The sequence below is a fragment of the Lagopus muta genome, chromosome 3 (assembly GCF_023343835.1).
Source record: "Lagopus muta isolate bLagMut1 chromosome 3, bLagMut1 primary, whole genome shotgun sequence".
In the NCBI taxonomy this organism is placed as follows: domain Eukaryota; kingdom Metazoa; phylum Chordata; class Aves; order Galliformes; family Phasianidae; genus Lagopus; species Lagopus muta.
The window spans coordinates 18829246-18839751 of record NC_064435.1 but is presented as its reverse complement, the minus strand read 5'-3'; the positions used below and the strand labels follow the sequence as shown (position 1 = coordinate 18839751).

The 10506-nt window shown below is 44.0% G+C and overlaps 1 protein-coding gene across 6 annotated transcripts in view; it reads left to right on the top strand.

Moving 5' to 3' along the window:
• The first annotated feature begins 1536 nt into the window (after nt 1-1536).
• Nucleotides 1537-10506, top strand: part of OXR1 (oxidation resistance 1) — a 240885-nt gene continuing 231915 nt past the window's right edge. For 3 of the 6 annotated variants that reach the window (XM_048939873.1, XM_048939871.1, XM_048939868.1), the window contains exon 1: nt 1628-1645. The gene's annotated coding sequence lies outside the window, so the exon portion shown is untranslated. Of the gene's footprint in view, nt 1646-10506 lie in introns of all 6 variants that reach the window. The other 3 variants (XR_007375873.1, XR_007375874.1, XM_048939870.1) reach the window with 2 other exon arrangements.

Here is a 10506-nt window from a genome sequence, read left to right as displayed (position 1 = left end):
CGTGCTGCATAGATTACAATATTTTACAGTATAGTGCAAAGGCTGCAGTTAGCCAGGGACCAAAGAATAAAATGTGCATCTCATCACCGAATGAGAACACAGAATGCAGAGACAATTAGTGAACACGATTCATTCCCTTTTAAATACTGTAATCTTCATGACATCATCTTTTGTTTCTTAAAGTACTACAGCAGAGTTGCCTATGTAATCTTGTATAATAATCCACCCCACTTTATGTCAATCTGTGTAGCAGATTGCTTCCTCGCTCTCCCTGTATTTGACACTACTGATGGATAATGTTTCCTTTTGCAATTATGTTCACCTACACATAACTGAGCTTTTTCTTTTTGCAGTACTTTAGTTCAAGGCTGCATGAGAGTTCTCTGAAATATTTCAGAACAAGATGAACTTGTTATGCTCCCATGTTTACGGGAATAAATTGCAGTTTTTTACATGGTTGACTGTGTGTATTATTGTGACGTCATCAGTGTGAAGTTATCATTGTGCACAGTAGTCCTTCCTGAGTGAAAGCTTCTTTAGTCCCAATACTATAAAGATAGTATTTGTGGAGCAGCAATTTTCTGCATATAAAAAAAAAAAAGAGCAGAATTCAGCACTGAGTTCAGTTCTGAACTCTTGCTGGAGTGTTATAGTTTTAGGCTTTACAGTATGTTTATAAATGTAAAACAATGCGGCCTCGTGTTTATTCTCACTGGTCTTCAGGAAGGCGGTGAATCCAACAGCAGCTCAAGCACATCAGGTACTCCCATTCACAAATACTTGCAGGGCTTTCAATCTGTAACAGTTCTATACAGCGTTCAGGTTTGAAACACAGTGCTGTGTGAGCGCGATGATGACTTCTGTCTTATCACACACATCTCCCAAGGTAAAAAAACAACCCTAAACATATTTAAGGAGCTGCCTTGCAGGCTGCTTAAGGCTGCCACATTCTCACCGGGCTGCTCCGCGTTTCACTACAGACCCAGCGTGAGCCGGAGCCCCATTCACAAAAACCGAACGGGATGGAGCCCCCGAGAAATACGGCAGGAAAACAGACTCGTATTTTCCCCCGCACTCTCCAGACCCGACGTCCGAAACCGCCGCCCGGCAGGCGTTGTGGCGCTGGGGCGCGCCGTGCCAGGTGGGCGCTGAGCTGAGGCTCCCGAGAGCCCCCCGGGGCCGCGCGGCGCCAGAGCCGAGCCGCGACCGTAAGCGGGCACGAGAGAGAGCGGCTCGGGGACGGCGCTACCCCACAGCCCGGCCTCAGCGCGGCTCCCCAGACACTGCGGGGCGTCCCACACCGCGAGGGGGGGTCCGCGCATCGGGACGCCGCCCTCCGCCCCGCCAGCGAGGCCGCCTCTGCCCCTTTAAGCTCCAGCTGTTCTTTTCTGCGGCGCCTATTTTTAGCTCATCCTCTTGGTAGCATCCAGCTCTGCCCCTATTTCTCCGCGGCTCCCCCCCCTTTCCAACCCCCCTCCCCTCGGTGGTAGGTTCCGCGAGGAGACGGCTCGGGGACTGAGCATGTCCGAACGCGCTCGGCAGCGGCCGCCGCGCCGGGGCTGCGCTCGCGCGCCGCGTTCGCCGGGCGGGAAGGAGAGCGCGCGGCCGGGGGCCGTGTGAGGGGGGCGCGTGCCGCCGCCGGCAAGTAAGTTGTTCGCAGAGCGGGGCGGGGGGCCGGGGCCGCGCGGGCGGTGAGGATAGGGAGGGGCGGCCGGGTCTGCCCCGTCCCCCCCCGTGAGGGGTCGTGCGAGGTGGGCCCTGCGCCCCCCTCGGCTCTGCAACTTCTCTCTGGTTGTCTTCGGCCCGACTCGCGGCTCCGGAGAGGCGTCCGACGCCGTCAGCGAGGAGTTGCGGCGTTGAGGGGATCCGGGAGGTCGTGGCGAGGCGGGGGGTGCGCAAGGGGAACGCGCGGGGAGCTGCGGTTGCCCATAGGTGATGCGCTCTGTGCGCCTTTCAGTTCAGTAGGGGTGCAGTATTTCCGTGTGTCTGTCGGTAGCAAATAGCGACCCGCGTCCCAAGTTTTTCCCTCCGAACACGGGATCTCGCTGTTCAGTTCGATAAGGGCTGTGCTGTCGCCGTCCCTTCCGTAACAGCTCAGTTCGGATGCTGCGCGTCGCCGAGCCCGGGGGAGGCGAAGTTCCTCATCGGCTGCTGACGGCAGCGACGCTTTGCTTCTTTTCCTCTGCTGCCAAACGGCAGAGGCGTCAGGAGCCGCTTTGCTGCTCGCGGGAGGCTCGTTGTCGTCTCCGAAGTTGTACTGAAACGGCCAATTAATTTAAATGATTTAATAACAGGGAGAGGGCAATTTGAGGAGACGCGGAACGTTGCCTGTGAAAATGCTGCTGCTTGGCGGCTCGCTGGTGGCAGAACTGGGCCAGCCGGGGCCGGTGGGTGCCGGGGGGGGACAGCTGCCTTCTTTCACGTCCCGAGCCTCGTGTCGGCTGCTGGCACTCCGGGGACGGCTGTCCTTGTGCCTTGGTTTGGGTTTGATGGAATGCGCACAGGGACGAAACTGCACGTAAGCTGAAGTGTCTCCAGGCTGAGCCTCATCAAAATTTAGACGTGCTTTAAAGTAGTTAAAGACCAGAACCTGCCGACCCTGCTGTGTGTGTATTCACGGTTCTGGTAATTAGTGTTACTGCGATGTAGACAAGGAGGCTGCTGTGTGATTGTTTCTGCAACTCTTCCCCTCTCCCTAATGAAGCAAAAAAATCCCAAAGCAGCCCCCCGTGATAATAAGGTGGGATTTTATCTGTGGGTTTCTGGAAGCTGCTCAGTATGTGCGACTGGGATCTGACTTGCACATCAATAAGCTGCTGTCCTGTCAGTTCCATTTTTATGAGTATGCAATAATGGGGGAAAAATTGAATTCTTGAGTAGACGCCTTTTGCTTGCTGCACAAGACCATCAGAGAATGCAGCAGGAAAGAACAGCTTGTGCTACCTGTGTTGACGACAGAGGGGAAAAATAAAGAGAGAAATTTTTGTAGAATGCGATCTGCCATTTTATTTCTTGTGATTAGATTTGAGCTGTAATAATGCCTTCAAAGGCTCTGTTTTTAAAAAAATGACTTTCCTTATGTTTGAGAAGTAATAATTTGTTCAATAGGAGGCATTTATTTTACGTTTACTGTTATGTTGTCTTAATACTTCTCGTTATGACTCTAGAGCTCATATAGATTAATAGATGATTTCAGCATCCTAGACAGGTAGGTACTTTCTGATAGTCAAAGCATATGCAGATAGAATATACACACGTTTTTAAGTTGTACACTTTCGTACGGTGTCTTTAGAGTCTCAGATGATTGTTCATCTTTTGTGCAGACTTCAGCCCAGCTAATAGAAAAGAGAAGATAGTTGGGGTGGCAGTGGGGTTACATATTAATAGTTGTGAAATGTCTAGTTAGCAGCTGCAGTGTTTGCACATAGCTGTTTCTCCCTTCAGGCAGAAAAATAATAATCTTTTTTCTCCATGTATTTTTTTTTCCTTAAAAGCTTTTATTTCTCCACTGTTCATTTAATCTAAGGATATATCTTACTGGTTTTGCTTTTCTTTTTGTAATAAAGTGTGTCATCTCACCTTACAGATACTCATATGTACTTATGCCCCTAAGATTCTGGAGGGTAACAGGAGTGCAGGAAGAAATGTTAAAATGTCTTTTTTAGAAAACAACAACAAAAAAAACCCAACAACTTTAATTATAAAACCAAAAATCCCTATTAATAATGCCTTAGGAAATTTCATAGGCAATTGATTACTCTTTAAGGTTCATAGCTGGAGGCAGTAGTCTAGGATTATCAGCATTACCTGTCAGCTGTTAATTCCTGAAAAGGTCTCTTAACTTCCTTTTTGTTGATGAGCTACCATAATTTCTTTTTCACCCTGTAGTGAGCTACTGTTGTTCCTTAAGTTACTATTGTGAAAATATTCAATTAAGTATTTTACTGGAACGCACTGGGAGGTGACAACCTTGCAGAAGCAAACAATTATTGCTAACAAGCATGGTTCAGTGTTGTGTTAGCATGAGTTGCTGCATGTTCATGAGTGGATTCAATTAGAAGATGCTGAAACTTTTGATGATACAACTGTGTACTTCAGTGTAGGATAGCTTCCTTCTCAACTGCAACAGACACCCTTTGAGGTAATGCACTCTTCTTTGATTTGTGAACATTTGACATCAGGGGCACAAGGAAGAGTTTTGGTCAGGAAGTGAACTGTGTGTGTGCTGGAACTCTTGGGGAAGACCTATGGAAAAGGTATCGCCATCTTCAGCTCATTGGAGTTGTGTGCCAGAAGCAGATGCTCACGTGGTGCACTGCAGCAGTGAGCTGTAAGTTATGTTTTCATTCTAGCATCTGTTCCTACCAGCTTTACTCGAGATTAAACGTAGAGATGGAGAAGATATCTCCTTGATATCTCAGGAAATGTTATGGATATGTCAAACAGTTTCTGTCCATGATAGAAAGTTACTGGACCTTAAGGTCAAAATCTTTCAGATTGTGCAGAGATGTCTGTCTCCGAGTGAGCTTATCTATGGCTGCAGCAGTGCAATTAGCAAGTTTCTCCTGTATGCCAGGTTCCTGTCTGCATCTCAAAGGGATCTTGGCCTCCTGATCCCACTTTCTTACATTGCTCTAGAAAAACAGAGATAGGAATTCTATTTATTTACTTATTTTGCTACCTGTTAAAGAAGGATTTGGAGAGGAAGAAAAAGGTAGGGGGGGAAAGAAAAAGAGAGAGGAAAAATATGTAAACCTGTGTTAAACTTCCACAGCTCTTGAACTGAGAACAAACTGGAGATTCGGCTCCTTAACTCGTAGGTGACAGGATGGGAAAGGACCATTCAGCTTCACTTTATTATTGCTCAGGAATACACTGAGGTATCTTTTTTCATTTGAGGCATTCTCATTTTATTGAGAAATCACATGAGGAGAGGGAGGCTAGAGACAGGAGCAAAGGGAAGAGAGGACAGCTACCCACAAGCTTGCTGTTACCCACAAGCACGTTCTGATGGCGTTCCCCATAGTCATGAACAGACTGTACAAAGGATGGTCCCTTCTGTGGGGCTATGCAATATGTTATCCACGTAGTCCAAGGACGGCAGCATGGAAAGAATGGATTCTGAGCAGAAGGATAAGAAGGTATAAACTCCACTTTGTTTTCTTTTTGTTGGATCCAGTTGTTTTCAGGCCTCAATTGGTAAGTCTATGCCAACGCGTACATTTCTGGTGAGCTTGTATTCTGGGAGGCTTTTTTGTTCCAGATGGGGAGTATTTTTCTCTTTGGAAAGTTTTGGAAGCTTTTTGTTTGACTGATGTTTTTTAAAAAAAGAGTTGAAATTGAATTGAATTGAATTGAATTGAACCTACACCCAGGAGGGGAGTAAACTCTTCAAAAGGGCTGACGACAGCAGGACTAGGGGAAATGGTTTTAAGTTGAAGGAGGGAAGATTTAGGTTAGATGTTAGGGGGAAGTTCTTTACTAGGAGAGTGGTTAGGCCCTGGAACGGGCTGCCCAGGGAGGTTGTGGATGCCCCGTCCTTGGACGTGTTTAAGGCCAGGTTGGACGGGGTCCTGGGCAACCTGATCTGAATGTGTATGTTTGGTGGCCCTGCTAGGCAGGGGGGTTGGAACTACATGATCCTTGGGGTCCCTTCCAACCCGGGTGATTCTGTGATTCTGTGATTCTGTGAAATTGAAACTTTTGTAGGGGCAATAGGATTCCCCTAGCCCCAGCCATAGGCATTATTAACCAGTGGGGCATCTGTGGTGACTTCCTTAGGAAAGTTAGCACCCTAACAGGAGGGAAAGAACATGAAGTGGTCTTTAATGGTGAAATAGATGCAAGTTTTTTTTAATACTTTGCTAATAAATCTATCTGATCAAAAGTGAAAGATGAATGAAAGAGGAAATTCTGAACACTAAGCAAAGCATTATTTTCTTTCTTAATAAATCATTGCGATGCACAGCCCTGATCATGCACTGCGTATTCAGTTGTTGTATAACTGTAGCAATAATAAGCAGTCTCTATAAGAAGCATCTCTAATGCCCTCTCCTCAGTCTGAATAGCTTTCTAAGTTGCTTATACAAGTTCAAAGTGGAGCTGCTTACTTAAGCAAAACTTTATTTGGCATTGACAAAAATTTCCTGAAGAGGAACTTCATGTTTGGTGTTTGTTTTTTTTTTTTTTCTGGAAACTGCAAATATATTGCTATTCATATGCTTTTGTCTATTTATTATGAGTAAGAAATAAGTACTGTACCTCTTTTTGTTCCAGTTCTGGTGTTTCTATTTTGGAAAAGCAGAAAATAAGATGCTAGACTGTACAAGGACTTTAACTGAAGTAGTTAGCAAAGGAGGAAGTTTTTATCATAGAGTCATAGAATCCTTAGCGTTGAAAAGACCTCTGAAAGCCATCTAGTCCAACTCTCCTGCAGTGAACAGGGACACCACAGCTAGATCAGATTGCTCAGGCCCTGATCCAGCCTCACCTTGAAAGTCTCCAGGGCCAAAGCAGGGATGTAGTTTTATGCAATATTTCAGATTTCTGGAACTATACATTGTCTTAGTTGGGTTTTCAGTGGGGTCACTGGCAGAGCTTGAGCTATGTGAACAAAATCAAAACCTATTCTGTGGAAGATACTAACCTTCTTGGTGTGTGAGTAAAAGTCTCAGTTATACAAGATCCCCTGTATTGTATGCATGTTCTTCAGAAATCAGTGACGAAAGAGTGACACTATGGGTCAGCCTGGGGTATATCCTGTTCATCTCTGTGACAGCGCAGTTCACATCTGTGTAGACATGGACAAGTGATACTTAGTACAGAGCTCGGAGAGCAAAGTTGTGGCACTTTGTATCTAACTCATAACACCTCTCGGAGAGACAAAGTGTTACCCCTACTAGTGTAGGCACTGGGTTCCATGGTACTACCTGCGCACTTTCATTTTGAAAGGTGGTCTAGCAGCTACCTTTACCACATCACACGATGCTAGGAGCCATCCTGTCTGTCTTCAGTAATGAACTCTTCCATTAAAAACAGAGTCCGGAAAAGAAATGTTAACGCATTCTGTGGCTGCTTAATTTATATGTCTATTCCATTCTTATACGTATACTTTGAACTTGCTCTCTAGAAACAGGAGGAAAAGAATCTGCTATCTCCTCTGCTCCTTTGTATAGAAAGCTTTTGAGACGCACAGACATTAAATTCATAGGTAAAACATAGTACACTTAAGTATTCCTGTGGATCATAAGTTTCCAGAAACCTTTATAAAATATGACATGAGCATGGAGACAACACTTTGATACTATAAATATAGGCAGAACTTTTTTTTTTCTTAAGGCATAACACAATCAGGTTCTATGGAGCCATGGTCTGAAATAACAGCAAACACATTATTAGCTATTCCTTAATCTAACCATTGCTGTAGAAATGCTTAGTAATAAATCATCTTCCTATTTCATAAATAATGCAGGACATACTAAAATGTTAGTTTTGCCATTTTAAATTATTAATATTGATATATTTCAGAAATAGATATCTATATACTGTCGATGTAAAAATAATCTATTCAGTCATCCGTATCTCTTGTACTTCAATTGCAAGATGCCTACTGTGTGCAGTTGCACTGGAGAGGCAGGGCATCCAGGCTGTTGACAGGAGCATGTTCTGAAATGATAATTGATGATTGATACACCACAACTGCTCAGCTTCTGAGAAGAAAAGATGCAAGAGCTTTTAAATCCCCTTTAGAGAAGGAAGCAATTTGTATCCAGGACTAAAAACAATAGTAACAATGAAAACAGATATAATTGGAATCAAAATACATTTGCTTGTTCCACTTTTAATTCTACTTTGAATCTTATTAATCTCTGTAGGATTTTTCAGTGTTTTCTCTCTGGCTTTATGGTTATATTTTTCTTACTCCCTTCTCCAGGAGTCAGGCTGAATACTGATTGCATGGAAGTATTATTACCAGAAGCCTAATGCTGATTTATCAGTAGCCTAATCTCACATCTAGATCAAGCTTCCAAGACCTTTGTGGTACTATTTGAATATTTTTCAAATAATTGCACTGACTTTAAATGTGGAGTTGACCAATGGATAGAGGCCCCACTCAAGGCTTCTGCTGACGTGGTTAATTTTTTTGCTGTGGTCATTTTCTTCATATGCTAGTAAGGATGCTAGTAGCAGGAATTGACTGGTCTGTTTGGAACAGATGACTTGAAACCTTTCCATATACCAGCTGTATATCGCCTTTTTTTTCCCCACATTTTTTCTCTCACTGAGGCCTACCTCATCGGAAAGCTTTTAACGTGAGTTTATACCTCACCAAGAACTGAATTACTTAGACACCTCTAGTGTGGGAACAGTAGAGTAGTCATGTGAAAGAAATTATGAGGAAAAGTTTAAAGCAGAGCTAATGTTTATTAAAGCTTCAGTGCTCAATTGACTACTTATGTCCCAGTGTCTTCCTGTATGCTGCGTATACTTTCTGCAAGCTTTCTATGGTGGAGCATGTATTTACTTGTAGAGGGCCATGTGCCTTCAACTTTTTTTATGGTAATAGTCTATTTTATTTACAAATTTATCAAATGTCAGGCTTTGAATATAAAATTCTTTTTTTTAGGTGTACCTGCAATAACAGCTGCTTTACATTCTTTTCCAGCGCAGCCTCATGTTTTCTTTATCCTCAGGATGTTTTAGGTCTAAAGCAGTATCAGTGTTGCTGTGTGGCACTGTGTCTGAAGGTACCTCCAGGCACAGCTTTCCATCAAAGCGTTCCCTTGGCCAAAGGTCCCTGAGGGCACAGATTGCTTCCATGGGTATGCTGCCACATCTAAGAAGACAGGGTCAAGCCAGACTTATCCAACATTTGCACTTAGCTGCTGGCAAGAGTTATAGAAGTGGTAACTGAAAAAGTGGAATTTTGGGTATATTGTTTCAGTTCTTAGTATCTACACAGCACTGAACCACTGTGATGTGCTTGGGGTTTAGATAACATTCTGAGCAAGCATCGTAACTGAAATGCTGGGTTGGAAACTGCTGTCCTTTGAACTGAGTCCCATGAGAGAGAAAAGGCTTTGGCTTTCTGAGCAGGTTAGAACTTGGATGGGCTTCCTGGACGAAGTTTTAGGGTTGGTTGCTGTGAAAATCCAAATGAAGTTGAGATTGTTGGAGAGTGCTGATGGTGATGGATTTGTAGGTTGCCTGGATAGGACATGGGGAAGAGGAGAATGACATTGGGCAGGTGGGGTAATGTGCAAATAAGCAGCCTGTGTCTTGTGACAGTATGCTTTTAGGGAGTCTAGATGGAATCCAAAGTTTCTGACCCTTCCTACGCTATTATTGCATTTCAGGGAATCTCATTTAGTGTCTTATCGCCTCATAGCCCCTGTACTTCTCCCACTTACCACTGTGAATTGAATTTAATTAAGTACCTCAAAGGTCAGAAATACCAGAGCTAAAGCAGCTGTCCAAAATAAGATGGCATTTGAAACAGCATTCCACCTAAGCTGAGTTTCTATGTTTCAAGTGTTTATCTTAAAATAAAGGTAGTACTAGCTGCACAACATAGTATGATATGAAAAGATGAGTTTATATTAGTTTTGTGGAATGCTCTTACACTGTGGTTCTGGTCACCTTGGCCAGGCTCATGGGGAAACTACTTCAGTGCCATTAAGGTGCTAGAAGTTGCAGAGGAACAATGAGGGTCATAGCAGATGTTGAATATCTCATCTGTTTGGTCAGGAAAGATCTTCTCACCTGTTGGTGTTAAACAGTGAACACTAAATTGGCTCACCATAGTTCTGTCACCACCCCCTAATTTTGCACTAAGCCAGCATTGCTCAAAAGCTCAAAAAAAAAAAAAAAAAAAAAAGGAAGCTCTCCATATCTGAGATGAAACTTGACCTGTCTGAAGCTTTAAAGGGGAGATAATAGAAATACACATTCCCACTAAGAAATACCAAGAAATAAACAGTATAAACAGTCTGTTTTGCCCAACTTTCAGAGTACTTTGTAGGGATGTGCCCTAAAAGTAAGGAGGGGTACTGCTGATGATGTCGGGACCCAAGGGATCAGCATGGAACTTGCTGAGCATTGGAAGAAGTCTCTTCACCAAGAGGGTAGTGAGGTTCTGGAACAGGCTCCTCAGAGCAGTGGCACCAATACTGGCGGAGTTCAAGAAGCATCTGGACAGTGCTCTCAGAAATATTGCTTGATTTTTGGTTAATACCTTGTGGAGCCAGGAGTTGAACTGATGATCCTTTTGAGTCCCTTCCAACTGGGGGTTCTATGTTTCTAACTGTAGCAGAGGCAGAATATGAATCTGTTACTGCTCTTCCTAATAACTTTTAACTCTCTCAGTCATTTCTGCTAATTTTTGTTTCTCAGATACACAAAAAGGCAGAGTTCTTGGAAATGACATGGCAGCAGGCAGTAGGAATGAACTGTGTAAAGAGAGAATTACATGTCATCCTATGTGACTTTCTTTTGGGGAACGTGGGA